Source organism: Lonchura striata, chromosome 9 (genome assembly GCF_050655825.1).
Source record: "Lonchura striata isolate lonStrDom1 chromosome 9, ASM5065582v1, whole genome shotgun sequence".
In the NCBI taxonomy this organism is placed as follows: Eukaryota; Metazoa; Chordata; class Aves; order Passeriformes; family Estrildidae; genus Lonchura; species Lonchura striata.
The window spans coordinates 21,053,421-21,074,217 of record NC_140711.1 but is presented as its reverse complement, the minus strand read 5'-3'; the positions used below and the strand labels follow the sequence as shown (position 1 = coordinate 21,074,217).

Below are 20,797 nucleotides of genomic sequence, written 5' to 3'. Positions count from 1 at the left end.
TAGCAAATGCATGTGTAGTTTCAAACAGAAGTATCTAAAAATCATCTCCATTAGTTTTGTTGCCTGGAAGTAGTGGTCTGTGCTCCTTTTGTTCTAGATCCAACAAACGTCTCAAACATGAAGAATAAACAAAGTTATAATAAGGCATGTATGATGAATACTAAACATTCTTGTGCTTTGCCTTCTGCCATCAATATAATGGCTATAAACTGGTATTTTGATAATGACAAATTAATTTAAATCTGTAGTTTGATACACCTGCAATGATGCATAAGAGTGAGTGCGTGGAGAATTGAGGCCTGTTACCACTCCACTACACTGGTGTTTCAGGTTTTATGGGCAGCTGAGCAAATCTTTAAAAGATCTTTTATCTTTCCTCTGTGTCTGTTTAGATCAACCCTAAGCAAGCAGACTGAAAGCTGACACGTCCTTTGACCTGTGTAAGAGAAGCTGAAGAGTGTGACTTATGAGGAACAGCAAGAAAAATAGTCTATGATGAAAGCTTGCCTGAGTGGTTCAGCAGGTAACCCTCCTGTTACACCAGGGCTCTGAGGCTGTGCAGCTTTTCTGTACAACAGAGTCTAGTATGACCCACTTTTCATGTCCCCAGCTCTGGTCTGGTTCAGGTTTGTTCCTCATTGTTGTCTCCAGTGTTCAGATCTGGCTGGTTTGGGCACTGATGCACTTTGTGACCCAAATCCTGCTGAACATCTCTTTATACCAGAAGAGGCAGCCATAATTCCCCTGAAACTGTAGCTCAGTCAGAACCCAGAACCTACCTCTAAAGGACAGGTAACTTTTTCTGTATCTTGACTTCAGCCTCTGCTTCAAATCTGGGCCAGGTAGTTTGGTATTTCTCAGAGAGGTTTTAGAATTAGTCTTACTGATGACTGTGTACAACTGTAAGTAATGAGAGGTATTGCCTGTAACCATATAGATTAAAAGGAAAGGTCCCAGTCTTTTGCCTATAAATACAATCTACTGCTTAGTTAGACAGGTCAGAAAAAGATTTCATGAGCTTGGGCAGGAGGTCTAGAGCATAATTTGTCTTTCTTCTGCTGCTCTTAGGGAGAAACAGGCTTTACAGACCATTACTCAGATCCGTTTGGCATGTCTTTCTGTGTCTCCCTAGAGAATGGTCTTGGTGCTCATCTGAAAAACTATGGTGAGGGACTCTTATTACAAGCATTGAGATTGATCAGCTAGTAGCTGTAAAGAAAGCCCAGGTCCAGGAAAATCAGAAGGCTGATAGCCAGGAAATATCCCTGGATAGGAAGTAAATTTCCAGAGTGTAATTTCAGTTTTTGTATTACTGGACCTGATTCCCTGTTTTGTAGAAATGTACACTTGAAAATAAACTGAAATATAAAAGAAAAAATTTAGTCATGGTAGCTTAAGTTCTTTTCTTTTGAACCACGTGAAATGTCAGGATGACAGGAAGCTCTCCCAAGGGTAATACCATCCAAAACTCTAGCTGCCTCTGAATTAACAAATTCCTCAAGTGGACTGATACCGCAGGATGCAGATGTTTTAGTTCTGGCAAGTAACATAAAACTGCAGACCAAGTTTATGCTAAAATTTTCTTTTTTTCCCATAGGCATTGCTTAAAAAAAAACCCAAAAAAAACCAAAACAAGACCAAAAAACCCAAACAAACCAAAAATTAAGTTCTCACCCAGACTCTAAGCCTTGTTTAGAAATGTGAATGGGTGTATGTTCTCCTGCTGGCTTGGTAATTTGGTAGATGTTAACACAATGTAAATACAGCACAATACAGTTTGGCATGGTGTTTGTAAGGACATATGGGAGCTATCATTTTTATGCAACCTAGTACTGGGTTTAGTGCTTCTGAAGGGCTTCTGCTTTGACTGTGTGTGAGATTAGCTGTAGTGGGAATGAATTATGAAGAGCAATGAAATGTGCATGTCTTGTAAACATGGTAATGTTGAAAGACCCAGATAGATGGGTAAATGCTTTTCAAAGCCAATGCAAAAAAAGATTGAATCTGAGGTCAGCTGGCAAAATCTTTGAAATGTAGGACTGAGTGTTTCTTTTGCTGTTTGGGAGCATTTCCCTCTCATGCCATATGGAGAACAATCATTGATACTGCTTGTCAGTCTAGGCCTGCTCTGGCCCAGAAAGGTGGGCTGCCAGCTACAGATCCTACAATGAGCCCATGTCTTCACTGCTCAGTGATTCCCTTGTGCAGCAGAAATATTGGACATCTGTTGCCAGTCAGGAAAAAACCCAAAACCCTAGGAATGTGAGTATGAAATGCACTGTCTGAATCAATGAATCAAAGTTGCCACAATCCTAATTTACTGCATATGAGATGTTTAGACCAGCAGGGCCTCCCTGGCCTTTGCTAATATAACATGTTGCAGAGCATCTCTCTGTATCGCATGACAAGAGATGAGGGAATATATGCCAGGCAAAATGCCAGCAGAGGCTTTCCAGTGCTGCTGGGAGGGTGTTTGCCAGGGCAGAATGGCTAGATGATACTGAGGATCTATCAAGCCCCAAACTGCAAGGGGGGGAAATAAAAAGACAAAAGTTATTTACATAGTGGTCGTTTCAGTTGGAGGAGTTTCCTTCCTGACCCCAAATCTGGCATTTGGTCTAACTTTGCATGGGTGAGGAAAAACAAACTGACTATGTGGAAGGTTTCTCAGTGCTGGGAAGAATTCCCTGCTTCCCCTTTCCAGCTCATCTGTACCAAAGATTGACCTCTGCTCTTTCGATCCAAGGTGAAATGCTTTGGGTGCCCATGCTCATGGGTCAGAAGGAAAGCCTCTCTTGTGGTCCATATCATAGCTGGAGCAAGTCTGAGAAAAGTCCATTATTGTGTCTTCTGACTCTAAGGGACAAGAGAGCATCCTTAGGAAGGGTGACAGCACAGGGTTTTCATTAGGAAAAAGGAAGGTTTCATGCAAAGCCAAGTTACTTTCATTGCTATGGAGGCTTCATGGCACTGTAGTTCTTGGGTGTGGGCTCAGTCCCCCCATTGAGACTTGTTTATTCCAAAGCTCAGTAGGTTTCTGGGAAGTGCTGTAATAGCTGGGAGGAGATCCCATGGAGAGGGTGGATTCTCTGGGACACATGCTGTTTAACAATGCCACTGTCTGCAGAGAAACAGAAAATAAACAATGCAGAATCCCTGCCGTAAACCATGCACAAACACCAGAATATGAATAGCCTCTCGGAAGGTGGCTAGTGCCAAACAGCTTTGCTGCTATTGTTTATTGTGGTAGAGGAACTAGAACCAGCTTTTCAAAATAGGTCAATATTGCCCATTCATAATGGGTTAATGTTTTCTGCAGCTGAAACTGAAGTATAATGGTTCCTGGTGAAATGGGAGAAACATCTGTAGAAAGCAAATTTGGAAGCAATAAAAACTGCAATGAATTAATTTTGTTTTATTCAGACATCTTGGGCAGGGAGAACGAAGGCCCTGTTGGGATAGCTGTCACAATTGCAAGCAGTAAAGGCTGAGAGATTGTCTCTGAGGACTGATCAGTGAAGCACCAGGCAAGAGAAGAAGGTGAAAGCAGTCAGACAGGTGGGAGCACAGCATAGCTGGAGTGGCTCTGAGGGTGGGTTCCTTCCAGCTCAGAGTGTTCTGGATTCTGTGTCACTGAGCACTGTGAGTGGCTCTGCAGGGTAAATCAGATGGTGCTGAGGTCAGTGCTGTTGGCATTTCTGGATTAGATCTACTCTCCAGTTCTTGGGATTGGATGTGGGTGTCTGGAGTGTGTTTGGTGTGCTCTGGCATGAATCTCTGTCTGGCTTCATCTGAAAGGAAGTGCCCCTTGCACCCTCCAAGATCACCTTGGGATGTGAACCAAAGTGCAATGAGTGGGGATGAGCTGGAGATCTGCTTCAAAAGTCCCCGTTTGTCTGAATGCAGATGTTTGTGTTGGTGTGCTCTAGGCATGCTGACATATGTCTGGGGAGGGAAGTAGCTCCTGGGGCATGCCAGCTGCACATCTCTGAAGCCCAAAAGCACGTGTTTGAGCCAAAAGGGAGTGCAGGGTGCTTTGATGCTGCCAGTTGCCTCCTGTGTTTATTCTTTGCTTGCGGGTCAGCTGAGAGGGGATTGTTTTATTCTTCTGCATGCAAGTTTTGGGCAACCCAGGGAATCTGTGGCTTTTGGAAAGCAGCTCCCTGAACCTTTGACAAGGCCACTGAAATTTATCTGTGGCCTCTGGGGAAGAATTGCGGGTGTTTAGCAGTGAGCCTGTGCACACTCAGTGCCTAGGTGGTACTGTCTCTCATTTACCCTCTACTCATCCATCCCAGCCATTTGCAAGGACACTTCATGCTGAAAGCAGAGAAGCAGCTGCTGTGTCTTTGAGTGAACTGGAGACAAGGGCTTTCCCCAGAGGAGCCAGGTCACTCTAAAATAAGATAAATACCACCTATGCTAATTGCAGTGGAAAACTGAGAGCAGCTTGTGTTGGGCTGCTGTGTGTTGTCCCTAAGCAGGGATTATGCAGAGCAGCTGGGCTCCAGAAGGGCTCTGGAAAAAAAAAAAAAAGATGCTTAGAAGGGAACAGTGTCTCCTGCACTGAGGGGCAGCTTTCAGGTGTGGGTTTTTTTTAAAGATATATTTTTAGGAGCTGCTGGTATCTGCATTTAGGTTGTGAGCCCTGGATCCTGTTTTCTATTCACAAATGCATTCTGTAGTGAAGATCTGTTTGTCAGCATTCTTTTTGATTTTTTTCCCCCTCCTACTAACATATGACCCACTCTGGGTCATATGAAGGAGACATGGATGGTATGTGACAGAAGAGAGGCTGCAGCCTGCAGCTGACTCTCCAGCAGGGCTTGGTACTTGGAACATTCCCAAGTGCAGCTTCTCCCTTTGGGCCAGTGCAGCTGGACACAGCACAGGGTAAGTGGTGTATCTGGGACACTGCTGAGGTGGATGGGGTCTGTATTTTGGTGAAGTATGAGATGTTGGACATTCAGCAACTCCTGCCCCAGCTACTGACATGCTCAGCAAGAATAAACCCCAAGGGATTATTCAGAGGTGAGTGAAACAAAGTCATTTTCCCTGAACAGCAGCAACATAGCCTTATGCATCCGTGGCTGGTGAGTACAGTGGCAGTAACTTCCAGCAGCTGTCCAGTTGGGCCAGGTCCTAAACTTGATAGTAAGAAGCACTCAAATCTTAGTGCTGCACCTTAAAGCTCTTTAGCTCCCTCCAGGAGCTGCCTCCTCAGCAGTCACTGTAATGATTAAAACTCTGAGATTGAATATATTAATGCCTGCAGCTGCTGGACCTATTCCTTAGGTCAGATTTTCACTGCCTGGTTCAAGGTTACAATTCTGCCAGTGATTCCCACCGAGTGTTATCCCAAGGCACATGAGTACTGCCAGGGTTTGTGCTGTTCTTGCCAAACTATGTCTGCATTGGCCCCACTGCAAACCAGGTCCTGAAAGGAAAAGAGCAAAAATCATGGGGACCCTTTGGGCCTGACCTGCAATCATGGCAATACATTCTGTTTGTCCTGCAAGCTCTCCAGCAATGAAAAAGGCAAATACCAGTCTGGAAATAGCTAGTCTTGACTCTCCAGTCCTGTTAGAGTGCAGACTAATACTGCTTGCCCTGCTGCAAGTATGCTCTGAGCTTGCCTGCCAAGGACAACCATCCTTGTGTTTCAAGAAAGCCATGGTAAACCAAAGCAATGTACCCTTAAAATCATGCTAGTCAAGCTTTTGAAAGCTCGAGAATTAAGGAAGTCTGGATTGATGAGAGAATCAAAAATTCTTAAAGTATTATCTGGTCTCACAGAACAGACTGAATTCTAGCTATTTTAGGAGTAGATATTTCCAGATTATTCTTTTAGGTACCCCTTCACTAAATTATTAGGCATGCCTGACAGTCTGCTGGATAGAATACCTTGAAGAATTAGGGAAATTTTATCTCTTCTCAAACACCAGGGAAGGGAGACATATGGAGACTAAAATCCACATCCTCAAAGGGATGTAGATTTGTAATTTGCACTGGAAAGTGGTGGAGATAGCAGGATTTCCTCAGGGTTATGGTTAAGCTGATTGACTTTTCTGGTATATAGGCATGTAATTGATTCTCTTGGAGGCTCTGGGTCTAAGTATTTTCCTTAGATGGTGTCTGTAGGGGAGGACAGAAATGAGCCTGTGTTTCCTGAGCTTCCCTGAGTCTCTGCTGCAGCCTGTGATGCTGTTTCTTACCCTTGCCTCTGAACCAGCTGATCTGAGCTCCATGGGCTCTGATTTTTTTGGTAAAGATATTACAGGCGTTGTCTTTCAGATTCAAAACACAAGACCCCTCTGTTATTCTTCCTGTTATCACCCTGTTTATAGCTGTGCAGTCTGGAGTGCCTGGGCTGGCCTTACCTCTCCTTGCCTAACCTCTCACAAACAGCCCAGAATTTTTGAAAAGGACCTTGCTTTGCTCTGCCAGCACTCCTTAATTTTGCCTTTCCTCCTTGCAAGCCACACTGAAGCAGCGCTTTGCTATTCTCCGGGAGGAAAAAAAAAAAAAAAAAAATAAAGTAGGTCATGGTGTCATGTAAGGCAGCCGAGCGCTAACATGGAGCAGGCGAGCGGAGCGAAGAGAAGCCCTTGTGGGATGGGGGATGATGGATGCGCGGCTGTGCGGATACACAGGGATGAAGGGCTGGAGGGGAGCGCGGCAGGTGGAGGCGCCGCTCCCGGCTGGGGGCTGCGGCTCTGCTGGACCATGCGCCCTCTCCCGGCACAGGTGCTCCCTCTGGAACAGCTTTCCTTGCTCCTACAGGCAATGGTGGTGTTTGCTTTTGGTGGTTTTTATCATGGTTTTCTTCCCTTTGCCCCACAGTTCTGTCCTCGCAGAAAGCATGGGACAGGCATGGAAAATCACTCTTAACAGACCAAAAAACCTTTGGTTGCAAATTTATTTTTTTTTTTTCATCCCCTTTATAGATTGGAGTCCCCTTGTTTATGTCAGTTGTTTTACTTTTTTCATAATTAATTTTTGAAAGGAGGAGGGGATTTTATGCCTGCTGGCTCTCTTGATTCTCACCCAGCATTACTCACTGGGCTGCAATAGATCTCTTCAGAAGATGGATTCAAGCCTGACCTGATCTCTGAGGCAGGATTCCACCCTAGTGTTTAAAGAGAGAAATTCAGGTCTGGAGATGTGGCTTATCCCAGCAAGTATCCCTTAATTTGAAATACTGATTACAATTTGGTCTGAATTATGATCTTTGCTACGTGCCTAACTTAGAATTTCAACCTATTAAAAAACCCCAAAAGTTAAAACCACCAAACACAAGGGTGAGAATCAAACTCAAAAGACAAAAACATTTTAGAGAAGTGCCAGCTGAAAGAGCTTGGGGTGTTAATCTTCTTGCTGTATTCCTGTAGATACATGGATTGAATTTAACTCTCAGCAGCCTGTTAAAGCATCACTATTGCCACTCGAGACAAAATCATTTTGGATTTGTCCTCGCTTAACATGTGTTGCAGGGCTCCCAGTCCTCCAAAACACATGCAGCAAGGACAACTTACTCCTTCCCCAGGTCTCATACCCCAGCTTCAGAATTGGGGTGGGAGCCCACTGCAAGGAAGTGATCCTGGATTAAGAGGCTCAAACTGTCAAAGCTTAGAAGTGAGAGTTTTTAGAATTTGGAGGACTTGATTTTTTTTTTTTCTGTAGCTCTATTCGGGGAACAAAAGTTTTCTATGTAGGGCTGGCATTTAAGTCCTGCTCATAGCACCCATCCTCTGGCTATAAATGCCTCTTCAGCCACTTGAGGCAAACCTTCCCTTGTACCCAGTGTTTGGGGGATGAAGCTGTCATGTTTAACAAGCTGAAATATTCCTGTGGTTTTCCCCCACTCCTTCCCTTTATCAAGCGGGGCTGGTAGAACAGAGCTGGTCAGTCTTCTGGTATTGTCAACATTTGCTGCCTGAGCTGCACAGAAACCAGTGCTAAAGTCCTATGTCAGAATGTTTCTTGAAACCTTCATCTTTTCCGGTTCTTCAGCCAATTTACTTCTGCAAATGCTTGGAAATGCTGGTGAGTGGTGGAAGCAAGCAGCCTCCAGTCTAACCAAGGATTTCTACTGCTGCTGGCTCTGTAGAAGAGATTTTAAGGTCAGTTTTAAAATAGTGCTGCCTAGAAAGAGCTTGTTCAGGAGGATGGCACTAGCTAATATGCACAGAGCAGAGATCTGCAGCCAGGCTGTATCTGGTGTTTGAGCTGAACTGTGGTATGCAGAAAGCTCTTCTGTCCAGAGTGAGAGTCTCAGCAGTGCCAAGGGCCAATTACCCCTTCCCTGTCAAAAGTGAGTGTCCTGTTTACTGTTTGAACTGGCTGATTCAAAATTCCAGCTTTAGTCTGTGCTTTTAAAAGATTTTGGTTCCAAGGATCCTTGAATACTGTGCAGACATCAACAAGTCTTGGTGCCCCTAGAAGGCTGCTTGGTGAGGAGGATGCCCCTCACTTCAGAAAAGGGGCCACTAGAAGTGAGGGGGGGTGGCTTCCCATCCCTGTCCCCGTGCTGGTGTTCCTGGCTCCTGCTGCCATGCTTGAGGCTTGTGACACCTCTGTGCCTCCCCTCACAAAGGCTCTGCTTGTCCTGCAGCTCCCAGCCTGTTTTATGAGCGGAAACTGAGTCAGCACATGGTGCTCACCAACGCCGGCCACTGCTGCTTCTCCTACCCACTCGCTGGGAGCTTGGAAAACAGTTTGAAACAGAAGCATAAAATGGGCTTTGTTGAAATGTGTTAGCTCACCTGGAGTCTCCAGAACCTGTGTGTGTATTTTAGGAAGCAGAATAACCCAACTTTACAACTTGCAGTATTTGGAAGCACAGCACAATTATGTGGCTGTTCCAGCCCCAGTGAGACTGGGAGATGAAAATAATGGTTTTTGAGGCAGTGAGTGGGGTGGAGAGAGCCTTTGGGAAGCAGCAGTAGATTAAATGGCATCAAAGCATTGCTGGTGTTCATTTATTTGCCCGAAGGTCTTTAGGTCTTCTATTAGGCTCTCCCTAATTATTTGTAAGGCAATAAATCCAATCAGAATACTGAAAGAAGTTCACCCAGACCAAGAATTGTGTTTTAATGTTTCTCCTAGTACATTCTGTTATTAATCATTTTTAGAAGGTTGTCTAGTCACACTTTTTTTTTCTATTTTGTGTTTGTGGTGAGCAGCAGGTATCCTGATAACCAGAGCTTCAGCATTTCAGAGACAAATTTGTGCCAAATAGTGTCTCTTTTCTCATTTCTTTCTTCCCTTACTCCTTAAATACTAGGAGTTGTAACAAAGCCTGCTGTCAACCTTTGGCTTGGATTCTAAATACTGACCCACATCCAAATTTTGCAATTGGTTCCATTTGTTACAATGGATGGAACTAATTCTCTGGATCCAAGCACAATTAGATGAATCTAGATCATAATTCTGGGCACTGAATTAAAAAAAAATAAGTTAATTTCCTTTTATCTTCTCCTACCATTGACTAATAATAGTCCAGTACAAGCCTTTCCTCTTCAAAATTCTATTATGAGCCTCCTCAAAGGCCAGTGAAGTCTGTAAAGAAGAGAGCATGATGACCTGGGAGGGAACAGCTTGTCTTCAGGACCAAATGAGTGGAAATACATACTTTGGGGGACTTCCGAAGAATAATTTGTCTTTTATTTTTGTCTTCTATCCTGGCCTTCATATTTTAACCCACATTGGATTTTTTGATTGACTGTTTTGACTTTCTCTGTTGTGAACTGCACAGCAATGGTTTGGTGCACTTTTCCTCTAGCCAGCAGCTGGACCACTGCTTTGTGCTGCAAAGTGGTTCAGGTCCTGTGTGGTACCCTATCAGTGTTGGGGATGCTCTGGGGCTAATACTTCCAGCCTGGAATGGAAAGATCACAAAGCTGCCAAAGTGATCTCTGTGATCACTCTGGGTTAGGTGCTCTCCCTCCTGAGAGATGGCTCCTCTGTCAACATCCCAGCACAAACTAGGCACCCACGGTGCTGACTCTGGGGCATGGAAGTCAGTTTAATTCTCTTTCAGTAGCATAATTTCATTTCAGGATCAAGCCCAGTAGCAGCCCAGAGCTTGTAGGTTAGTTACTGTCCTGCTGAAATAAAAAGCTGAGTTCACAGTGACCTTATGGTGGTACTGATTTTTTTTTTTCCTGGGGACTGATTCATAAAATAGGCCCAGAGGAAACAGGCCAGGAACACATGCTATTCATAATAATGCCTCCAGAGAATAGCTAATTTATTTTTCTCTTCCAAGGGTATTGTCAGGCTTGTGTACTTCAAAATAGATCTGGCACTGACAGTACAGATAAGTTAATGAAAGTCTGCAGAGCATTTGGGATTTTTTCATTTTTTCCCTTTAAACTAAGGGTAATGATAATTTCTAATGAAACCCTATTTTAAATTTATATTATTTTTAACATCCCTTACTTGTAGTTCTGAAGAGCTTTGCCAGCTTGTTCCACATCTTGCATAGAGGATATCTTGGGTTGCTGTGTAGCAGCAGGAGAATGCACAAATCTTAAATTTCTGAAGAACCATGAGCCTAGTTACTCATGCAGTGTCAGGAGAGTCATCTGTAATTCTTTTACTCTACAGAGTCCTGGGGAAACAGCTGGAGCATTGTGTACAATTTGCTGAGCACATTTCAGGGAAGATGTGGACAATGGGAAGATGCCAAAGGAAAACAGGGAGAACAATTGTAGATCTTAAAAACATAACCTCAGAACGAGGAGGGGGGGAAAGCTGACTTAACTGTAATTAGAATAAAGTACAAAAGGAGCTTTCAAAAATGTGGAAAAACTCATGCAGAGAAGAAGAAGGACACTTCCCCATAGCAATGGAGATATGTTGGGAAATAATGCACTTAAATTTTAACAAGGAAAAATCAGGTTGGGCACTTTGGAAACCTTCCCAGCGGTAGACACTGATGCACTAATTTGACTATTTGGGAATGTCATGGAGTTCTTGTCACTAGAGATTTTTAAGGTGAGGTTAGCCAAACATGTTAAAAATAACATACCTCATGCTCAGTTACCAGAAGCGACCTGTATTTGCTTAGGGTGCTTTCTAATAACTGTCCAATGCATAATTCAAGTTTTTTGAATCATGGGAAACTTATCCACCCTTAGCATTGCAAACCTTAGAATTTATAATAGAGAAAAATCTTTTTTAAGCTAAACAACCTTCTCTATTGACTTCAGCAGATCTTGGATTGTGTTTGCAGATATTAGAAAATAAACCAGGCAAAGGCACCCAAGGCATTGAGGCCTGAGACCTCAGCTGAAATTGGTGCTTTGAAATCATGTAAGAGGAAGCAGAATTACTTAGCCAAAATGTAATTCTCATGATGTTTAGCCCACATTAACCCCAGAGGGAAATGTCAGCTGGTTTTCTCAGCACTGATGCTTATTAGACCATGAAATATTTTTCTCTGGGAAATTCTTAGAAGTGCTGGAAAATGTAGGGTCCTGTATGTTTTGGAGAAAAGAAATTCCATTCAGTTGGGGCATCTGAACTGGGTTCAGTTTCCTATTTTGTCACCGTTTTATTGTGTCTTTGCATTGCTTTTTTTTTTTTTTTTTTTTCTTTTTCTTTTGAGATCTACAGCTGGGATTAGCAGGAAGTGCTGAGATGCTCTAACTGGAGGGCCTGAAGTGGTGTAGGATCAAATCCTACTCCTGCTTTCAGATATGCTGTGTGTTCAATTTAGTAGCAGTGATGCTAAAGCAAAATAGGGGCACATATATTCCTGTATTTGAAAGTCAGTAGTTAAAATTTATTGCAAAACTGTGGACCATCCATCAGTCTTAGACACTCGGACAAGTATGGATATCCCAGCTAATTCCCTGCTCTTCTGCTTTTAGAAAGCAGCATGACATCTGTAACAGCTGTATGAGGGTCATTTCTTCCACTCACCTGTACAAGAGGCAGCAGTGAAATGAGAATGGTGTCTCTGCTTGCACATTGTTCTAATGCAGGTCTCAAACTCTCCTTCAGTCCAGGAGGTAGCAAAGCCTGTTCTTTTTGCATTACCTATGGACATATCTCTTCAGGAACTTACCCAGAGCCCTGCTCTAAGAGTATTTTTTCTAAGTGACATGGAGACTGGTATGATCTGGCTTTGTTTTTAATGCTTTTTGGAGAACAGCTTAAATTTTTGTTTGATTTGCTTTGTTCCTTATTATTCTGATGTAGAATATTCCACTCTGAAGCACACAGGATTGATTGTCATGGCTAACCAAGCAATGCTACTTACCATGTTCTTGTCTTTCCAGAGAGCAGCTGAGAAGCAGGCCTGTAGGCTTGCTGTGACTTCTGAGCGTGCACCTAAACATAGTCAAACTCTGAAGATGTTTAAGCAAAAGTCAACACATGTCAAAAAAGATTATTGTAGTGTTCCAAATACTCCTGGATCAGTAATGTACAATTAGAGGTCAGAATTCAGGCTGATGTTGGGGTTTCTTTTGCATATGGCTGGGAATAAAATGTAAATGGTTCTGAAAAGTTGTCTAAGCAAGTTTTTTCTTGTGTTCCCATTTGGGAAAGGCAAAGCCATGGAACCCACCTGAGCATCTTTTCTGTTTTCTCTAGGTTTGTAGATCCTGTACTCCTGAGTATCTGATTTCTTTGCCTGGTTTGGCTATCTTGTTTTTATCCTAGCTTCTCCCAGCTTCATTAGAGTCTTGCTTGTATCTAATCAGTCTGTACTGTCCTTCAACTTTTGGCTGCCTTTCTTACAAACCTGTGTAATGCAGATATAGAAGCTGCTCTGGGAGGTTTTCTAGCTCAGCATGATGCCATACCAATATTAACATCTGAATGTGTGACCTTGTTACTTCAGTATATGCAAGGTAGGTATTTTTGTCTGTCCAATGCACTGCTTATTATTAACAAGGTGTGCTGCGTAAAACAGTACCATTAAATTTCTCCCAGCTGGAAGCCTTGCTTTGATGTTAACTTACCCATTATAGGATTTGGAGAGAACTTGAGCCATGGCTTAGAATACAAGTCTGGTAACAAATGATTCTGTAGCTAGGCACTAATGCTGTATGAAACCTATAGCCATTGTATCAACAGCTCGTGAGAAAAATCCTAAATTTATTGTAAACCCTAGATTTTGTAGTAACTACAAGGATCCTTCTTTGTGTCATGGTTTGTTTCTTGTGGAACCTGCTGGAAGCCAAATGAAATCTGCTATTTCCAAAGCCATCAGGGAGAAATGAATGAATCAACTTAGTAAATAACTCGCTGCTTATTTCCTGAAACAAAGAGCACCTGTGACATCCAAGGGGTAGCTGCCTGGCAGGAGGCTGGTGGCACTCTTAGGCGTATAGGAATGTTGGGACTGGGTAGAGAGCTAGGGACAAGTGGCTACACAGAACCAAGTGTGTGGTTTGGGCTATGAGACCTTTTTGTCAGGTGTTGGTGCCTCTTCAATGGCTCTTTCTGTTCCTTGATAATAAAGCCCATGTTTGTGTGGGATCTGACCTCAGGGGAGGTTAAGGCTTCTACTAAGGAAAGCCAAGTCACACTCCTTTCAATCCTGTTTGCTGTTGCTTGCAAGGCTGTTTCTATTTGTGTTGTCCTTTGGGTGGCCTGCAAGGTGGGAATTGCCTTAAGCTTGGTTTGTTTGGTGAGAGAAGGAAGGCCTGTTTGCTGGGTATGTTCTCTTCTGAACTTCAGCTTTTGCCAACTTAGTCCCAGGCCTCAGGCTAAAGACACAGGTGTGAAGTGAGGTGAGCTATAAAAAGCAAAAACCCCAAAACACATGGAGTAGGCTTGTGAATGGGGGAGAGGAGGAGGTTTGCTGCTGATTCTGGGTTGTGTGGAAGGCAGTGAGGGTCTGGACCTGTGTTTCAGCAACCCAGGCTATCCTGAGATCCTGTGTGCCCCCACTGACAATGCTGCAGCAGGTAGCTGGAGAGCAGGGCCCCTCATTAGGAGCCCTCTGGCTATGCCTGGGGTGGGAGAGGCTGCTTTTCTCCTTGTCTTTAAGGATTTAGTCTGCCTAGAGCAGAACAAGTAATGTGGGAGCTGCCCCACACCAGCCCCTCCTCAGAGCAGGCTCAGAGACTGCAGCTTTCCTGTTAAACCGGTTTAAGGTCACCCTTGAAATCAATCTCACGCTTAAACTGTAGCCTTTGCATGTGCAAGATACTGCTTCTCTGTAGTACCTCAAGGAGCACCCATGGACAGAGGCAACTGTAGTGCAGATATTGCACCGACTGGTCTAAAACAAGTGTTTTTTGTTCTTTGAGACTTTAGAGATAACAGGGATGAGTCTCTGTCAACTTCGTGTTTGAGTGGATTTGAGAGGAGGGTTATCTAAATGCTGGTTTCTCTTCTGGAGAAGTGGAAGTTTCTTAAGAGGCTGATGATTCAGCTTCTCTGGCTGTAGGCTGCAGATGAGAAATGTTGGCTTTCCAGATAATGAATGAGATCGTCCCATTTGGGACGTACTTTGCAAAATGTAGGGCGTTAAAAATGGTGGTATGAAGGTCAGTGAGTAAATTCATATTCAGCCTTTGACCCTTCATAAGATGACATAGCCACATAGTAACTTTCAGTCTGATGGCCCAGAAGAAGATAGTGAGGTGATGAGTTTTCTGCTCATGTGTTGTTGAACAGCAAAAAGGATGAGCACAGACCTGCTTCTTCCACAGAAGTTTTTAATATACAATGATATATGCAAGAGAAGCTCTGGGAGATAAGGAAATACAGATAAGGTGCTCACAAATCTTGTAGTGATGCCTTGGGAGTCACTGTAGTATGACACAGACTTAAAAATGTTTGGGTGGTGGGAGCTGAATTCCAGACTGGGGAAGTGGCTTCTACTTTCTAGTGGGACGTGGATTCCCTGCAGCAAGGTCTTTGCTTCACTCTTGTGTAATAATGACTTTCCCTTTGAAGACTTGTGTTTAATGGGAATCTTCAACAAATGCTGAAGCAGAAACAGCTCTCTGACCAGAAATTTTGGGTGAGATGCCAGAGGAATGAGAATTAATTCCAGTGAGTCCCTTCCCAACGCTGTGGCGTGTAGTTGCGTTCAGTGGTAAATTCTCACCACAAATCAAGAAATACTTTTCAAGATGCCCTACAAAGCTGTTCCCTGAGTGACCTTGCTGTGCTAGGTCACTGCTACCCACCGATGCCAAACCATGAGTGGCATTTGGTGGATGGGAGAGGGAGGTAATGTGGAGAAGGGATGTTTGCCCACTGGACCACTCTTGGTCATGGAACGCTGCTGTCAGGCAATTGCCAAGGTGACATGGGAAAGTATTTTGTTGATCATTTAAGCAGATGAATTATTGCTGTGTCTTCCCAAAATGGTGTTTCATTTTTGCACTTTTTTCCTGAATAAAGCTGTCCTTGTTTCCTACCAGGTTCTGCTCTGGTATGTGGAGGAACAGTGCCTGGCTAGTGTTGCCAGAGATGCAGCTATCCAGAAGAGCAGGCAGGTATATGGGGGTGGTGATCATGGTGCTCTGTGCTTGTAAAAGGGAAACAATGTGAATCTGTAGGCTATGGATGCTGACATCTCCAGACAAAGGTCTTATAAATCTAGCAGTCACCTTGAAGGCAAGAATTCATTCTGCCTGGTCTGCCAGCCATACTGGCTGCCTCCAAAGTTATACATGTTTTTCCTTGTAAATATTTTCAGTGGACTGTTTTCCCAGGACTATTTTCTTACCATCTTCTCCATCCTCCCTGTCTGCAGAGTAATTTTTAGACCAAGAGAAGGGGAGAGGATGCTGTTTGTAGCAATCAGTGTTATAAACATGCCCTGTATGGTTATTTTGGAAGAGTAACAGTTCTCACTGTCATTCCATAGAGTGACTTAGCTCTCCAGAGGTGTTCCTGGTTTTGTTCCCAGGAACAGGACAGTCCTGTCTCTTACCCAGATTCCCTACTCACTTGAAGAGAGAGGAAATAGAAGTTGGAGCAAGGATTCACTGTGATCATAACTTCTTGCTTCCTCATCCTAACTCAATACCGAGCTGCCTGGAGGCTGCTCTGCTTTAACACTGCTGGCAAAATTACATTCCTGCCACTCTTCCTCCTTGCCCTGGCTTGCCCTCCCTGGTAGGGCAATGCCAGGAATCCCCTGCTATGTGTGCAGCTGTGGGGGTGACACAAGCACAGCTTTGTGTTCCATGTGCCATTTAGAGGATGTTTTCTCATTGCTGATGATTAGAGCAGCATCTTTCTCCTTGTTTACGAGGATGCAATTGTATGATCAGAAAAGCTGAGTTTCTGAGGCTGCTACTTATTCTAAATACTGAAATGGATTCCTGCACCAGGAGGAAAAACCTCATAATATATAGATAGACCTTCTAATCTGTTCTGCATTGGAAAATAATGAAGGTTTTTCTGATGGAAAACTGTCAAGATCCTTTTAGCTACATCTTGGTGATTTAAGATGGGCTGAGTGCTGTCCTGCTGAGCTCTTAGGCACAGAGGTTTGACCTGGGTGGGGACTGCAGATCCCTGTGTGCACCATTACCAGCTTGACAGGTGTGCTGGGCTGTTCCAGTGCTGCCTCCTTCTGTGTGATGAAGACCATAAAAAGTGGTATCTCCATCACTAGTCCCAAATTTTGTCTCTTGTACTGAGGGGAGAGCCACTAGCTTTGGACTTTGAGCACATACTCGGAATTGCTGAACTAAATGCCTGCAGTGCAGCTGTGCTGAGAACCTTTTGATTCATGTGTGGGCATCTGGGTTTGGAGTCTCTCTGACTGAGGCTGCTTTCCTGTCCCCTGCCTGTGTATGGGCACAATCCATGACTTCTGTAGGTCTTTCTCAAAGTGGCACCTACTGTTTCCCATTTCTCATGGGAATCTTCATCCTACCACTGATTGCCTGGTTTCTACCCTGCTTTTTTCATCTCCATAACTCTGTGGTCTTTCCCTTGTACAGAGGGATAAGGGTTACAGTGGTAAGCTTCCTTGAGGAGCAGAGGCTGGATGAAGGAGCAAAATTTTAAGGCCTCTGGTCTCTTAATGTGCCTGGGCAGAGTTCAATTGTGTGGCACCTGTGGGATATCTGGGCCCACATGGCAGGTTTTGTGGGCTTAGAGTTCTTTATGTGACTTCCCCTATTTTCAGCATTATTTTCTGCACCCTTCCTATTGCTTTTGTTTCATCTGTTGCTTTCTTGTGTGTGAAAACAGTGCACAGAGCTCTTCAAGAGCTCTACCCCATACCCAGCAGATAAAAAGGAGGAATTTGTGGCAGGTGATGTCCCCAGGACTGGAGCAGTCAATGCACAGCTGTCCAGCCTCCACCTGAGGAAGCAGGTAAGCATGTCTGGGTAACCTTGTGATAACTACAGAACAAACAGTCTGTAAACCAAAAAAGAGCTGGAGCCTTTTCCTGCAGAAGGACAACTTTCTATTATAGTGAGGGGGACAGCAAGCAGAAGTGGCTTGTCTGGATGTTTTACTGTCTTTGCAAGTAAATGTATATGTGCTTAGGACGTTGATTGCAAAAAACACCTTTTTTTTTTTTGTCAGTGAAGTAACTTATATGTCTGTGTTGATTCTTTAGGAAATATTGTGTCAGTGAGAGTGTGACGTCTTCTGATCTCTTTTAACTCTTTGACCTTACTTAAATTCCCTGAGTTCTCAGCAAGCAAAGATTAATTGAACACCTTTACACATTCAGTGGAAGCTCATGCTGCAGTGACCTTACTGATTGCCACTGACAAGAGCAAGAAGAATTGCATTTTTGAGCTTTTACAGACACAGCTTTTCATCACTGTGCTGGAAACAGATCTTGTCCCATGGGGAAGGACATGTTGGTGTGCAGAAGGAGGTGCTATTGTTTTCAGCCCTTTTGGAGGTTTGATTAGCAAATAGATACTTGGAAAAAAAATAGCAAATTAGCTGTCAGTTGATAGTAGATGAAGCAACATAGTTGCTGGTGTTCTTAAATGTGTTTGTTTTCAGTGCAACTGAATTTGCTTTGTGGGCCAAACCTTTGGGCACTGCTGTTCTGCAAGCATTAGCTCAAGCTCATCTGTTTCAGCTGTGTCATTAGCCTGCAGAAATCCATACCCTCTGCTGGAGCTTCCTCTGCACCCACCTGCATGTTTGGAAGGACTGTGCATCTAGACATTAGCAGAGGAGCTGAGAGGCTGAATTGAGAGGCTGCATCCCATTATTAAGTGTTTGTGCACTTTCTTTTAATGTGTGTTGCCAATGCTGGCTGCCCTTTGCTGGTGTCATAAGCAAAGCAGCCATTGCTCATCTAGGTAATGTGTTGTGTCCTTACAAAGTCATTGGCACAGGATTCCCTGGCACTTACTGGGTTCTACCTCAGTGCCAGATTCCCTCTGTCACCTCGATGGATTGCAGTAACACCCAGCAGTAATGGTCTCCACAGTGCTGAGCCTCTCCTGAGGCTGAGTCCTCTGGGGCATGTCCTTACAGGTCTTTATCTCTTGTCCCCAGAGTCTTGTGACATCGCCATCACTTACACCACATGGCTTTATAATGTTCCTCCTGCCTTACCTTGTTCTGCCAGTCTGTCTCTCTCTGCCTTGCCTGCCCAGGCTCTAAGCCTCTGGAGGAAGGGCTTGGCTGTGTCTCTCCTGCTACACTCAGGCATAACTTGTCACTTGGTGGGGAGTAGCCCCTGAACTTTCACTGGCAGAACAGCTTTGATTATATTAGGCAGGTATAATTATAGGGCAGCTAAGGTCTCCAGTGCAGCCTCTAAGCACAATAGTAATATACATTGTAATTTGGGTAGCTGTGTATGTTCTGAGACCTCATATTAACCAGAGATAGGGCCGGTCATATTTTCTCTTTTCCCTGAGTGTGTATTTTAATGGGTGCAATGGGTATGCCTGCAGTGTGCTTGTCCTATTAAAATAGTTTCTATTATGAGATTTCCTATTTGGAGAAGTGATTACAGATGCAATCTCATATAACACTAGGTTACGCTCTCCTGATCCTGCTGTAGTTATCCTGTTATGGGCCCAAGAGTGCTAAAAATTGTTTTCATATATTTTTGCTCTCCTCAGTAAAAAGCAACATAAATACCTGATAATCTGATGTTTGACCCAGTGCAGTACAAACCCAGAATTAGCCCACTGGCTACTGCACTTAACAACACTGATTATGAAGTAACATGCAGTCTGTCAGAATCCAAACTTGCAGCAACCCAGCACTGAATGTGTAACCACTGCTGTATCCTTGAAGTAGCCTCAAAGACACGATAACACTGGGAAAAATACCAGCCAGGGCATGGAATGAGAGCTGGTCTCATAGGAATCACTTCTACATCGGTCTGCAGGTGGTCATAAAAGATCAAGAAGTTATGCTGACAGAGAAAATAAAATCTCTTTTGTGTGTGCTAAGGAAGTTGCTGCCTCAGTCTGGGACATCAAAGTTCAGTTTTGTCGTTCCAGGTGAATTAAAGAGGAGACCCACAAACTGGGTCTGTTCTCTGGGTAAGGCCATGACAGCTGTGTTGGGCTCATGCCTACCAGACACTTGCTAAAACTGCCTCCTCTTGACCTTCTGATCTGCATTTTAGCTTCTTCCATTCTAGATGTGCCTGAAGCACATTCAAAGTGCTGGATGTCCAGGCACATGTCCAGTCACATTCACTTCTGGCTGGAACTGTGATCCAGGACAGTGTTTACTTGTGAGAGATGAAGCAGGATAGCCTCTCTGATTACTGCTGAGAGTTGAGTTTAGGTGTGCAGGCTCTGATAGCCCAAGCTGGAAGCTGACCAAGGATGCTAAAGTGAACTGGATTTGGATGAAGTGGTGTAATATCTCTAATGACCAGAAGGACCAGGCTTTGTTTCCCTTAAACATTCTCTTAAATCATCATGGGGAATTTTACACTGTTGTTAGGTTTGCAAGGAGAGGCAGAGGGAGAGGACCATTTTATGGAGCAAAGGCTTTGAGGCAGTAGAAAGGAGGCACTTTTCTCAAAACCCTGACATGCAACACACTTATTCTCCTCCAGCTATTTCATGCCATCTATACAGATGCTCCCTGCTGGCATTCCACCCTCCATCAGTGTCAGCTGGTCTTACTAAGGCTCGTTTCAGCCCTGTAACTGCGTTTTTCCTGCAGCTTCACTCCAAGTTAACACTTGGCCATGCTCTGCTCTCGCCGGGAGCCTTCAGCACTGGGAGAGCTCCAGCAGGACATGGCCCGGTGCTGCTGGGGAGGAGGAGCCTGTGGCACCTGGCAGGTGGGGGACAGTTGCTAATTAGTTTGCATTAACACATTTTAAATAATTCAGTTCAGATTAGGGTTTATGCTCTGCCTAGCTCCATGCTGACTCCCCAGCTCTGGCTGGAGCATTGAGTTTTGGGAGCAGTGGTAGTCTTCCTTGACCTCCCCAGCAACTGTGGACAAGCAGGGTCTGTGCCCAATCCAAGCCTGGGCAAGTTTCCTGCTACTTTGTTCATAGACTTTCTGAATTGGAATTGGGTTTTGCCTTGGATTTGCACTTCACTGCATTGCGTGCAGCATGTATGTGTCCTTAGAAGGGGAGGATCTGCTTCCACCTAGAAGAATCCTGTAACAAAGTGATTTAACAAAAATGAGAATAAGATAGAATTTGCAGGACAGAGAAACCCTCGTCCCAGAAGCTAAAGGCAGGATCACAGAAAACATTAAGTGGTGAATAAGAACAGGCAACAAAAACTTCAGATACTGTGCATAGGTAAAGCAAAAATATTTTTGGCTCTTGTCATGTATTTGGAGCAGAACTTCCTTTCTGTCTGTGTGAAACAGAATGCCATGAGGTTTTAAG

The 20,797-nt window shown here is 44.0% G+C and overlaps 1 long non-coding RNA gene across 2 annotated transcripts in view; it reads left to right on the top strand.

Moving 5' to 3' along the window:
• The window catches only part of LOC146766656 (uncharacterized), a 29,211-nt gene extending 13,109 nt beyond the window's left edge, over window positions 1–16,102 (top strand). For both annotated transcript variants that reach the window (XR_014957229.1, XR_014957228.1), the window contains one exon: window positions 393–16,102. This is a non-coding gene — a long non-coding RNA (uncharacterized LOC146766656). The remainder of the gene's footprint in view (window positions 1–392) is intronic.
• The last annotated feature ends 4,695 nt before the right edge of the window (window positions 16,103–20,797 follow it).